The sequence below is a fragment of the Nannospalax galili genome, unplaced genomic scaffold, assembly GCF_000622305.1.
Source record: "Nannospalax galili isolate Female #2095 unplaced genomic scaffold, S.galili_v1.0 scaffold191, whole genome shotgun sequence".
Lineage (NCBI taxonomy): Eukaryota > Metazoa > Chordata > Mammalia > Rodentia > Spalacidae > Nannospalax > Nannospalax galili.
Window position 1 is genome coordinate 338375 of NW_008331484.1, and position 13107 is coordinate 351481.

Consider the following 13107-nt stretch of genomic DNA (forward strand, 5'->3'; position numbering starts at 1 on the left):
ATGAACTGAATTAAAAGTTCTCCAAATGTGGCTATTCGGATCTGTTGCTTTGTTTTCTCTTTTTTAAAAAAATATTCACAGAAAGAGTATAAAAGATTGTGTGAATTTAATGCAAGTTAGCCTCCAGTCTTTACATCCTAAAGGCTTGATTTACAGTTTGGGCTCCTTCCCATATTGCTTTTCTAATTTCAAGATTTGTAATTTAACCTTCATAACAAACCGTATTTTAAGTTATGAAAACTACTCAACATATGTGGGAAAGAAGCAGCACTTTGAAGTTAGTCCAGGTCAACGCAGTTCTACTTTTGGAGACAGGCTGGCTAAAAGAATCTGGTACTCTCATTGACTGAAAACAAGTGATGGAAAACGGCCACCATTTGATTTTATAAAGTAAGAGTTATTCATGATGGCTGGATTTGGGGGTGGGTTCCAATCCATCACCTTCTAGCACATGTCAATTACTACATAAAGGTCAAATATAATGTCAAGCCTAAAGTTGCAGAGGGGCAGGGGCAGGGGGTAAAAAATAAAGTTCAATTCTAAAAAGAACAGTGACAGCTTAACTGTGAAGTTTATCTAGAGTTTTTCATGTTAAATTAGTAATGCTTAAACAATACATGGAGGATTTATAGTATCATCTGGTAGCTCCTTCAAATATATACATAAATAGGATCATGGAAGCTTTTGGAATCTTACCTGTTTTATGGCCTTATAGGTTGAATAAACCAAACGAAAACTGAATCTCCATTACAAATCCCATCCTTATCTCTAGATAAAACCTATGCCTGATTTCAAGATAGAGTTTTAAGTGTCCATATTTCTTAAGCCACATTCAAGAAAATCATGTTAATTTTGCATGTTATCTATCTTCATCTTATACATAAAACTCCAGCAGATTTAATACTGGCATACTGGCATTCATCATCTGTCAAACCCTTCATGTGTCCTTCAAACCAATTGAATTTGGAATTCTCAGCGTTTTCTGTTTCAATACAATATGGTGTGGTCATAGTAGAGCTGATGCAGACCAGTTTCTTCCTTGCCGCATTGGATTTGTAGTTGCCGTTTGGAGTGGGTCTAGAAGATAGGGAAGTAGAGACGTTGCTTGGCCTGAGTCTCTATCAGTGGAGATGTAGAAGAGAAAGTGCCACCGGGAGGAGAGCAGCTATTGACTGCAGATCATGCCATTACTTAGATTTGGGACAGAAGAGTTATTCTGAGATGAAGATGATTCAACAGCTGTTTGGTTGGAATATACCTGCGTGGTCAGCAGGGCCAGCAGCAGCAACCCCAGTCCCAGCCTGGCCCATGTCCGCTGAGCGGTACGCGGTGCGACTCTGGATGCTCAGTGCGTGGAGATCGGCCTAGCTCGGGCCGGCGCAGGCAAGGTCTTTTTTTTTTTTTCTTTCTTTCTTTTTTAATTTTTAGATAGTCTCACCAAGTTTTTCAGGCTAGCTGTGTAATTTCTTTGTAGCTCAACCTGGCCTTGAATTTCTGATCCCTCCTGATTTAGTGTCCTGGGTAGCTAGGATTACAGACCTTACGGGCCTTTGATTTGGGAGGAGGAGGGTGTTGTAGTTTTGTGGTTGTTTTGTTTTGTTTCATTTTGAGACAAGGTCTCACTATGTAGGCCTGGCTAACCTGGAACTCACTATGTAGATCAGGCTGTCCTCAAACTCACAGAGATTCTCCTGCTTCTGCCTCCTAAGTGTGGGGATTAAAACTATTTGTACCATGCTTGGCTGCCCTTTGATTTTATCTGCCATTGATAGCCATGCTGCAGGGGCTGAAGAGATGGCTCAGCTGTTAAGAGCGCTGACTGCTCTTGCAGAGATTCCCAGCACCCACATGGCGACAATTACCCTAACTCCAGTTCCAGGGATCTGATGCCCTCTTCTGGCCTCCATGGCATTGCATGACACAGGTGCGCTTATATACATACAGACAAAACACTCAAACACATTGCAAAAAATGAACAAATAAGCCAGGCACACCTTTAGTCCCAGCACTCAGGAGGCCGAGGCAGGTGGATCTCTGTGAGTTCAAGGCCAGCTTGATCTACATAGTGAGTTCCAGCCCAGCTGGGGGCTACAGGGAGACTCTGACTCAAAAAAAAACAAAAACAAAAAACAACAACAACAACAACAACAACAACAAATCCAGAAAAAAAAAATCATGTTGCAATCTAATCTTGAATGGAAGAATTCTGAAAATTAAAATTTTGACAATCGGACAAATTAAAAGTTGGGGCAGGGCCGGGCATGGGGGCACCCACCTTTAATCCCAGTACTTGGGAAGCAGAAGCAGGTGGATCTCTTTGAGATCGAGGTCAGCCTGGTCTACATAGCAAGTTCCAGGCCAGCTGGAGCTACAAGGAGACCCTGTCTCCAAAAACAAAACAAAGTTGGGGTGTTAAGGGTCCATAAAATTCCCTAAATTGACCACTCGGACACTGACTCTCAGTAAAAAGGAGCGCTTTATTGGAACCAACTGGTTGGGGACTGCAGGCAGTTTCAGGAGCTGTGCTACGACCCTGAACAGTGAAAATGAAGGGCTTTTAAGCAGAAAAACAACAAAAACCACAAAGCAGGGGCTGTCCATAGAAACTATACACAGAATAACCAGGAAAGGATTAGAACAAGCTAGGGCTGATTTCCAGAGACTTTACCTATACAGCCATTGGCTGTCTTACCTGGGGCAGAACGTTCTTTCTCTTCTGCCCCAGACCATTCCTATAGAAACCATGAACAGATGTACCAGGAAAGGGTTTTGAACAATGGAGAGGGTTTCCAGAGCCAGGTGGAGGGCAGTTTTTTCTCAGAGGATAGGGAGGGGGTCTGAGGGGCAAGGAAAGGGTTTGAACAATGAAGGGGATTTCCAGAGTTAGGTGGAGGGCAGCTTTTTCTCAGAGGATAGGGAGGGGGTCTGAGGGCCATTCTCTTTTAGGGGCAAGACTCTCAAATGCACAAATGTGCTGGACAAAGCTTTCCTCCTCTGTAACACCATACTTCAACATGCAGTCAGCTGTTTATCTTCCAAATGATCACATAATAAAGAGGGCGATCTCAGGCTCATTGCATTAGCCTTTCCATAATTCATAATCTTTACTAAGTCACTAAGCACACTGCTTGTTATGCTAAACAATTAATATGCTTTTTGTACTAAGACTTGCTCAAAGGAAAAAGCACCACAATGGTTGGCATTCTGGGGCAAGCCCCTGAATTTTGATAAGTACAGAATATTTGCTTGTCATTACAGCTGCATGTCCAAATGTATTCAAAAGAATTCAAACCACATTGACTGATAATGCAAATTTGTTCATAATTTTGCATTGCTTAAAATTACATTTTTCACCGGGTGTAGTGGTGCACGCCTTTTTTCCCAGCACTCGGGAGGCAGAAGCAGGTGGATCTCTGTTAGTTCAAGGCCATCCTGGTCTACATAGTGAGTTCCAGGACAGCTGGCGCTACAGGGAGACCCTGTCTTAGAAAGACCAAAAACAAAATTTACATTTATCAGCAATGAAGCTGAAATTTTTTTTGCCTTCATATGACAGTTAATGTCCAAATAGCACATGGACTAAAAGAGTGGCCAAATTGGCATTAACTATACATCCGTGTAGAGCAAACAAAGAAAATACTTGTTAGCTTGATTCATTCTTTCTTTTCTTTTTTACAGTTTTTATCCATCAGGGGGATGGACACAAGTGCCACAGCACAGCGTGGAGGTTGGAGGACAACCTGTGGAAGTCGAATCTCTCTTTCTACCATGTGAGTCCTGAACTCAGGTTGCCAAACTTGGCAGCAAGTGCCTTTACCTGCTGAGCCATCTCCCCAATCTTATTTGTTTTTTCTATTATTATTATTGCTATTCACTCATTCATTAACTGGCTGATTATTTCAGTTTACTGTGCTGATAATGAGGGATTGTTGAGGTACCTTCTTTACCACACATCACCCCAACATCTGAAAGAATCTTTGATGCAGTTTTTGGCTAGTGTCTTAAAGTGTATGAGTGTGTGTGTGTGTGTGTGTGTGTGTGTGTGTGTGTGTGTATGAGAGAGAGAGAGAGAGAGAGAGAGTCTGTATTTCCTTAGGTACCAAAAGTTGCTTATTTTCTAACTAGCATTGATTAATACAATACACACATACAATAAGAAGAAATAAATAAAATTTTCTAAGGAAGAAAGAAAACTCTTCCTGTTTTTTAATTCATTGCTCTTGTTTTTTTTAAATGTATTTATTTTTATTTTATGTGTATGAATGTTATGCCTGCATGTGTATAAGCAAACCTGTGTCATGCAATGCCTGCAGAGGTCAGAAGAGGGTGTCAGATCCCCTGGAACTGGAGTTATGGATGGTTGTTAGCTACCATTTAGGTGCTGGGATTTGAACTCAGGTCCTCTGCAAGAACAGCTAGTGTTCTTAACTGCTGAGCCATCTCTCCAGCCCATAATTCATTGCTATTGCTTTGAATCAGGTCTTTTGTCTTAGGACCTATCTCTTTCTCTGTTTAATTGTGCTTTAGTTTTTGTGGGGTTTGTTTGTTTGTTTGTTTGAAACAGGGCCTCACTATGTAGCCCTGGCTGGCAGGGAACTCACTATGTGGACCAGATATGCTTTAGTTTTCATGATTTTATTGTTTCATTTTCCAGGCATTCTTAGCAAACAATGCATGATGGCTTTACTATTTTCCACTTATGGCTAAAAACCTGAACTCAGTTGATGAGGAAATCCTACTGAGGAGTAAAACTAGAAGTTCTTTTGGTTTCATTCAGAGCCTTTCTAGTATCAGCAGATTTCTAATACTGCTTTGGAGACTGGAAACTTCTTGATGAAAACTCCAGTAAAAAGTAATTTTGTTATCAACAATATAAGGTAAGTGGCAAATGAAACTCACTTCTGCCAAATGTGCATATCCTGCCCCACATGTTCTCCCCGTCTTTCTCATTAACCATGTCCAATCATAATACTGGTCCTCCACAAAAGTATCCTCAATATACATATCTGAAAAATATCACCTCAAAATATTTTTAAACCAATCAATAAGAAGAAAAAGAATTTAAAATGGGCCAAGATATCTCATCTGTAAAAGCCTGATGGCCTGTGTTGAATCCCCAGAACCCAGTAAAGTAGAAGGAGAAAACCAACTCCACAAGTTGTCCTCTGACCTTCACATGCATTCCACCATGGCATGTACTCACCCACACACATACATAGTATATACACATACAATAATAAGAAATAAATAAAATTTTCTAAGGAAGAAATAAACCCAACTGAGTATGTTGGCTCCCATCTGTAATTTTAGCACTTGGCGGCCAAGGAATGATCCCCACGAGTTTGAGGCCATCTTGGGCTACAGAGTGAGACCTGACCTCATAAAAATACTACCAGCCCCTCTCTGAAAAAGTGAAAAGTGAGGAAGCAGATAGACCAAAAGCAAATGCTACACACTTATTTGGATAGTTTTTTTAAAAAAGATGCTGGTTGGATTTTTAGGCTGTGGAGGAATAGGAACTGTGATCCATTGGTTTATTACTCGTGGGAATGCAAATAGTATAGTTTCAGAAGATATAGCTCAGTGAATAGAGAGCTTGCCCAGCATGCAAGAGATTCTCAGTTCTGTATCCAGTACTATACACACACACACACACACACACACACACACACACACACACACTGAGGATGGCTATTCTGAAACATAGTGTGGCAGTTTGGCCCCAAACTGAGCACACTCTTACCATATGCTCCAGCAATCATAGTCCTAGTGTTTGCCACAAGGAGTTGGAAATATATCCACACAAATTCATGCACATGGATGCTTCTAGTAGTTCTACACATAACTGCCAAAATTTGGAAGAAAGCAACCAAGATGTTCTTCAATGGCTATATAGGCTGTGCAGAGCCAGATAATGGAATATTATTTAGCACTAAAGAGAAATGAACTATGGAGTCATGAAAGGACATGGAGGACATTTAAATGTCCATTTCCATCTAAGCCATCTGACAAGGCTAGATGCTGAACAGTTCCAACTTCATGACACGTGGAAGGTGCCAAACTATGTGGAGAGTGAAAAGAGTGGTGGTGGTGGTCAAGGGGGTTTTGAGAGCAGTTAAAGTATTTAGTATGAGACCACACTGGGAGATGCCTGTTATTCTGTACTTCAAACCTGTAAACTGAATACCGCCAACAGTAAACCCTCATGTAAACAGTGAGTAATGATGATGTCGGTGTAGGTTTATTAATAGTAACAAGTAGACCATCTGGTGGGAGATGCTAATAATGGAGAAGGCCATGCCTGCATTGGGGACAGAAGAAAGTATTTCTTTAAATTTTTATTTTATTTCAAGTTAGGCATGGTAGTACACACCTTTACTCTCATCACTTGGGAGGCAGAGGCAGGCAGAGCTCTGTGAGATCAACGTCAGCTTGATCTACGTAGCTAGTTCCAGGCCAACTGAGGCTACAGAGAGACCATGTCTCAAAAAAAAATGTGTTTGCAGGCACGTGCATGGCACAGTACATAGCACAATGCATGTGTGGGAATCAGAGGACATCCTTGTGGAGTCAGTTCTCTCCTTCCACCTTTATGTGGGTGCTGGGACTTGAACTCAAGTCGTCAGGCTTGTGTGGCACAAACTTCACCTGCTGAGCCACTTTGCCACCCAGGGACAGAGGGGGCTGCTTCTGTACTTCTCTCTCAATTTTACTATGAACCTAAAAGTGCTTTTAAAACTAGTTTTTTAAAAAACTCCAAAGGGGGACCTGAGACATAGCCCGGTGATAAAGCACTAGAATGTGTAAAGGCCCTGGGTACAATCCCTAACACCACAAAAACAGACAAAAGAAGACATACCAGTGCATCCCCCCACCCCGCTCCAGAAAATAAATGGGAAAAAAGAAAAAAGATGGAAAGCAAGCCTACTGGCAAGATCCAAGTCCCCAGGACACTTGTCCCCTCTGTCCCTCACAGTCATGAGATCTACCTCCAACTAATCCCCATTGGTCAACTATGTCACTTACAGAGGGCTTCTCTTCCCAAAAGTCAAGAGTCTTAACCACTGTATCCTCTCACTCTTTCTGAGTGTGACTAAAAGCATTCTCAGTCAAGTCCTTGAGGCTTGGGTGACCCAAGGAGATGAAGTCACAAACCCTTATCTATGTACTAAATGGCGAGGTAACTCAGCAGTATAGTGCATGCACACACACACACACACACACACACACACACACACACACACACAAATAATAAATGTGATGAATAGATAGATGTCTAACAACCAACTTTGATTAAGTGCTATGGAAAGATACATAATGTTGCCTACATGGAAACTGACTCTAAAGAGGAATTTTGGCTGACACATAAGGGAGAGAATTTGTGGGGAAGGCAGAGGAGACTGATGGCAAAGTGCATGGTCACCACAAAGGGGGAGGGGGTCTAAATATGATTAAGAATTGTTATATGACATGTACAAAAGCTCAGTAAAAAAAAGAAACAGAAGAATTACTGATCTCTTGAAGGTTACTTTTAAGCTGGGATCTGAAACTTTGTTATATTTAATATTCTTTTAAGTGGAATGCACATAAAAGTGGCTGATCAAAATTAAATTAATTTGTGGGCTGGAGAGATGGCTCAGCAGTTGCAGAGGACCTGCAGGCAATATACTCATACACATAAAATAAAAATAATAAATAAGATATTTTTAAAAACAAAATCAAATTATTTCCATGCCTTGGTTACTGAATTGATTCTTTAATACCCACAACAGTAGAGAAAATGTTTTAATGTTGCTGTTAAGAAGTATAAAGTTTAAACCAAAAAATTTTTTAAATGGATGTACAAATGCATTTTTTATAATTACACTTACCAAAATTAAACTAAGGAAATTCTCAAATATTAGGATGCTAAAAACAGCATTATTTATGAAATGGAACAAACAGAAACAATTTCTATTTATGTATGCATGTATTTATTGTGTGTGTGTGTGTGTGTGTGTGTGTGTGTGTAGAGTCAGAGGACAACTTTTAGAAGTCAGTTCTCGGGGCTGGAGAGATGGCTCAGCAGTTAAAAACACTGGTTGTTCTTGCAGAAGACCCAGGTTCGAATCCCAGCACCCTCATGGCAGCTAATGACTGTCCGTAACTCCAGTCCCAGGGGATCCGACAACCTCTTCTGACCTTCGGGGGCATTGCACAACACTGGTGCACTTACCTACATGCAGGCAATACAAACATACACATAAAATAAAAATAATAAGTAAAAATTTTTTAAAAAGCCAGGTGTGGTGGCGCATGCCTGTAGTCCCAGAACTTTGGAGGCAGAGGCAGGCAGATCTCTATGAGTTCAAGGCCAGCCTGGTCTACATAGTGAGTTCTAGGACAGCTCAGGCTACAGGGAGACCCTGTCTCAAAAAAGACCAAAAAAAAAATTTTTTTTTAAAGAAGTCAGTTCTTTCCTTCATGATGTGGGTCCAAAAAATTGAGTTCAGGTGGTCAGGCCTAGAACGTTTACTCCTAAGCCATCTCACTGGCCCAGAAACAATTTCTAGAAAATTACTAATTACAATAGTCCAGATTGTAGAATATATACCCATTAAATCATGCTGTTTAGTTATATGGAAAAATTCACTTTATGTAGAAAAAGCAAGTTACAACTTAGCGTGCATAACAAACACTATTTTTAGTTCTAAAAATATTCATGGAGAGAAATAAAAGAATGGCTAGCAAGAATGCTCAGTGTGTAAAAGCACTTGCTGCACAAGCTTGAGGCCTGAATTCAATACCCAAAGCCAAAAGCAAAAGGAAAGAACCGACTCTTGAAAGTTGTCCTCTGATCTCCAAATATGTACCATCCATGTAACACACAGAGACACACAGACACACACACACACAGACACACCCACACACACACACACACACACACACACACACACACACAAAAACAAATACACATAGAAATAAACACACAAAAAAGAAAGTGCACTAAAACGTTAATCGTGTAACCTTTGTGTGGGGGAGTATTTCCCTATTTACTCTTTAATTTTCTAAAATAATAGTGAATTGGAAAGAAATGTCAGACACACACACACACAGACACACCCACACACACACACACACACAGACACACACACCACACACACACACACTACATTTAGAATTAAAGACACAAAAAAGAAAGTGCACTAAAACGTTAATCGTGTAACCTTTGTGTGGGGGAGTATTTCCCTATTTACTCTTTAATTTTCTAAAATAATAGTGAATTGGAAAGAAATGTCATTAGAAAAAATAAGTAGCTCAATAGATACTAGTTCAGCAAGTATCATCTAAGAAAGAACATTTTTGCTGTTGGTCAACAAGAAAGTAGCTTTTCTCACAATTAATACTGTCATAAATATTTAATGGATAAATAAACAGAAAGAAAAATGGTCTCATAATATTCCACCACTTAATTCTGATGCTGACATTTATTCTAGCACATATTCTCAAATAAGGAATATTCAAACTCTCTAATTAAGCACTTTTTAAATATAATATTCACATTGAGAATTTAATATAATGCATTTTGATCATTTCACCATCAGTCCTCCTGAATCCTTCCAGATCAGTATCTCACCACCTTTGGGTGAGATGTTCAACTCAAACCCTATGTGACAGTGCCCTCTGGTGGCTTCTTCAATAATGCAGCCCATTTGAGGTATCCTACTCCCCTTCACCAATAGAAATAAAAGAATTAGATTTTAATGTACAGTACGCATAGATTAATGTAGTTACTGGAATTTTGGTTTTTGTGTGTTTCTGCGTTTTGACTTTTCTGGATAAATACGGATTCCATCACCAGCATCACTTGCCCCGCTCCTCCCATCCCCTGTGGCAGGGCTAGAAACCCCTTGCCTCATCACTGCCCTTCTAGGAAATACCTACTTGTTTTAAGAGGCATTTTTAATTACATAAAGTGGGGCTGGAGAGATGACTCATCAGCTAAGAGCACTAGTTGCTCTTGCAGAAGACCCAGGTTCAGTTCCCAGCACCCCAATGGCGGCTAACAACCATCTGTAACTCCAGTTCCAGGGGAATCCAACACTCTCTTCTGACCTCCTGGGGCATTGCATGACATGGGTGCACTTACATACATTCAGGCAATACATTCGTATGCATAAAATAAAAATAATATTTTTTAAAGTACATAAAGTGGGATCATCCTTTAAACTAAATAAATTTAACTTTATGAACACACACAATTTTTAAATTTTTTAAAGATTCCTACCAGGTAAACAGAAATCACAGAGCATTAATGCTAATTAATCTGTTAACATTCCCATAACACTAATTTGCTGAAGCATATTAGTCACAGGACTGCATCTGTCTGCATGGATTCTGAAGCTAGTTATATTTTTTTTTCTAGAAAACTCTCTAAGAAAGTACATTCTTGGGTGAAAGTCGCCCCATTTTCTACCATAATGTACTGAGGAGGTTTGGAATAGAGCAGTTTGGATATTGAATTTTCCATTTGCTAGGCAGGGTTCAAGTCCTTTAGCTTCATCCCTATGAGGACGATGCTTGTCAAAAAGACCACTGGGAGATTTGAATAACGTATGAAAGAGGCCTCACAGGTTGTAGAAAATTACTAAAATGTAATCACTTCCTGGAAGCCAAAGGAAGCGCAAGCCATTTTTTTCAGGTGGACCTCATAGCTTCATAAGCTGAGTATGATGGCACTTGCCTTTGATCCCAGGAGGCAGAGGCGGGTAGGTGAGTCTCTGAATTCAAGGCCAGCCTCAGGCTACAGAGAAACTGTCTCAAACAAAAAACCTTTATGCCAGGCAGGATGTGCCCACTTGTACAACAGCAGAATGACTGTTATGGGGTGTAAACACCCACTTACCCACCTTCTAATTCAATTTGAGGTCCACTAAACAGGAAGGAGTTCATGCCTGGTAATCTTGGGCAAAAGCCCAAGCCCATGGCTGGAAAGGTCATAGGCACTAAGCAGGGTGCTTAAGCAAATTTGGTTGCTGTGCTAAATGCTCATGTGGTCCAATTGCCTTCTAAATATTCATGAGGGGTTTTTTGTTTTGTTTTTAAATTATTTGTCTTTTTGAGACAGGGTCTCCCTATAGCCCCAGCTGTCCTGGAACTTGCTATGTAGACCAGGCTGGCCTTAAACTCACAAAGATCCGCCTGCCTCTGCCTCCCAAGGGATTAAAGGCATGTGCCAACCATGCCTGGCTATTAATTTTTTATCTGTATGAGTGTTATGCCTACATGTATTTAAGCTGTACCCATGCCCTACAGTGCCCACAGAGGGCAGAAAAGGGCATTGGATCCCCTGGAACTGGACTCACGGATGATTGTTAGCCACCTATGGTGCTGGTCTTCTGCAAAAGCAGCCAGTGCTCTTAACTGCTGAGTCACCTCTTGACAACCCCTAAATATTTGTTTATATCCATAGATTAGTGCTGCTCTCAGACCCAGAAGAGGGGCTTCTGCTTTTCAGTAGGTGGTTAATAGAGAGGCTCATAACTGGTCAGAGTGCTAAGAATAAGTGACTGTCAAGTGTGCTGCCCCAAATGGGATGTCTGTATCACCTCTCCAGGGCTCAGGGACACTCCAGAAGGAGGAGGTGGAAAGAACCTAAGAGCCAGAGGATGGGGGGGGGGGGGGGGGCTGTAAAATGCTGTCTTTTGGACATCACATAGCTGTTACACTCATGAACTCAGAGTAGTTGGGGTTACCTGCACAAGATCAAGCCACTCAATAATTCCAGCATGGATGGGGAGTAGGGGAAATGGAAACTGTTGGTTGCTGGGGGAAGGGGAGTCATTTTTCTTCAGTGGTGTAGCCACTGTTAAGTAGTCTTATGCTCCAGTAAATAATCCCCACCATGCTCACGCAAGCAACCCTAATTAAACAGAGGGTCTCACATACACACAAAAGACATGAAAGTAGAAGGGGGACTCGGAAGAAAGGGTGCAGTGGGAGTGGGAAGGGGTTGAAAGACGAGTGGAAATGACCAAAATATATAGTTGTTTGAATTTTGTCAAAGAATAAAAGACGCTTCAGGAGAAATATGTACACCTGAACCATATTTATATATTAACAATGTTTAGGTGATGGTATAAAAATATTTAATCAGTCACAAATGGCTAAAGTGTAAAGAATTAAGTCTGCAGAGTGTGGGTCCTTGGGCAGGACTCCTATATTAAACTCCACCCACCCAGGGCTCAGGGACTATTGCGGAAGAGGGGCAGAAAGATTTTAAGAGCCAGGGAGGAGGTGCATGACTATACAGAAATGGAGTCCTACAGGTTCCTGGGACCCTTTTCATATGAACCTACAGCAATGGTGTCAGCATGCACAAGACCCATGCAAATTCAAGCAGACAAAATCCCAGCACAGAACTGTAGAAATGGGCAGCAGGCCCCAATCTTACTCAAGGAATTATTGGCAGCTAACTACTTCTGGGTGAGGAAGAGCTGATCTTAAAGGGAGGCACTCTAGACAGGCTGACTAGACCTCAGTGGATGAATTTGCACTGAGGGACAACTTGGGACACTAACTTGACATGATAAGCCTTAACACAACAGAATGTACGAATTCTAGTGTGTGTGGGGGGTGCTATGGGAGGATGCCAATGGAGAAGAGGGTATAAAGATGACTAAGATGTTCTGTATAGCAAGCTGGTAAGGGAGAACACCAGCTGATGGTCCAACTCTAGCTTCAAGGTCTAAAAACCACATCAATGACCAGCACAGCAAATGACATCAGTACAGTAGTGGCACTTTTATCTTCAGGGTAATCAATAGCTACCTAATTGGACTTAAAGCCCACTCAATGTGAGAAAACTCATATCTGGTACTGTAAACCTAGTCAAATACATATACCTGGAGAGGTCATAGACATGAGAGAAAACCCCAAGGCTCTCATATCCCTAGGCAAATGCAATTTCTTACTATGTGCAAAATATGGATCCTTAAATTCACAAGTATCCTAGTTACCACCCATCAAAGAAGTTTCTTTTTCAACAGATAGAGATTATTACAGAGTTACACCACTGGTCAAACACAGAACTTGTCTGTGAATTGCCCAAGCCTAAGTGGCACATCT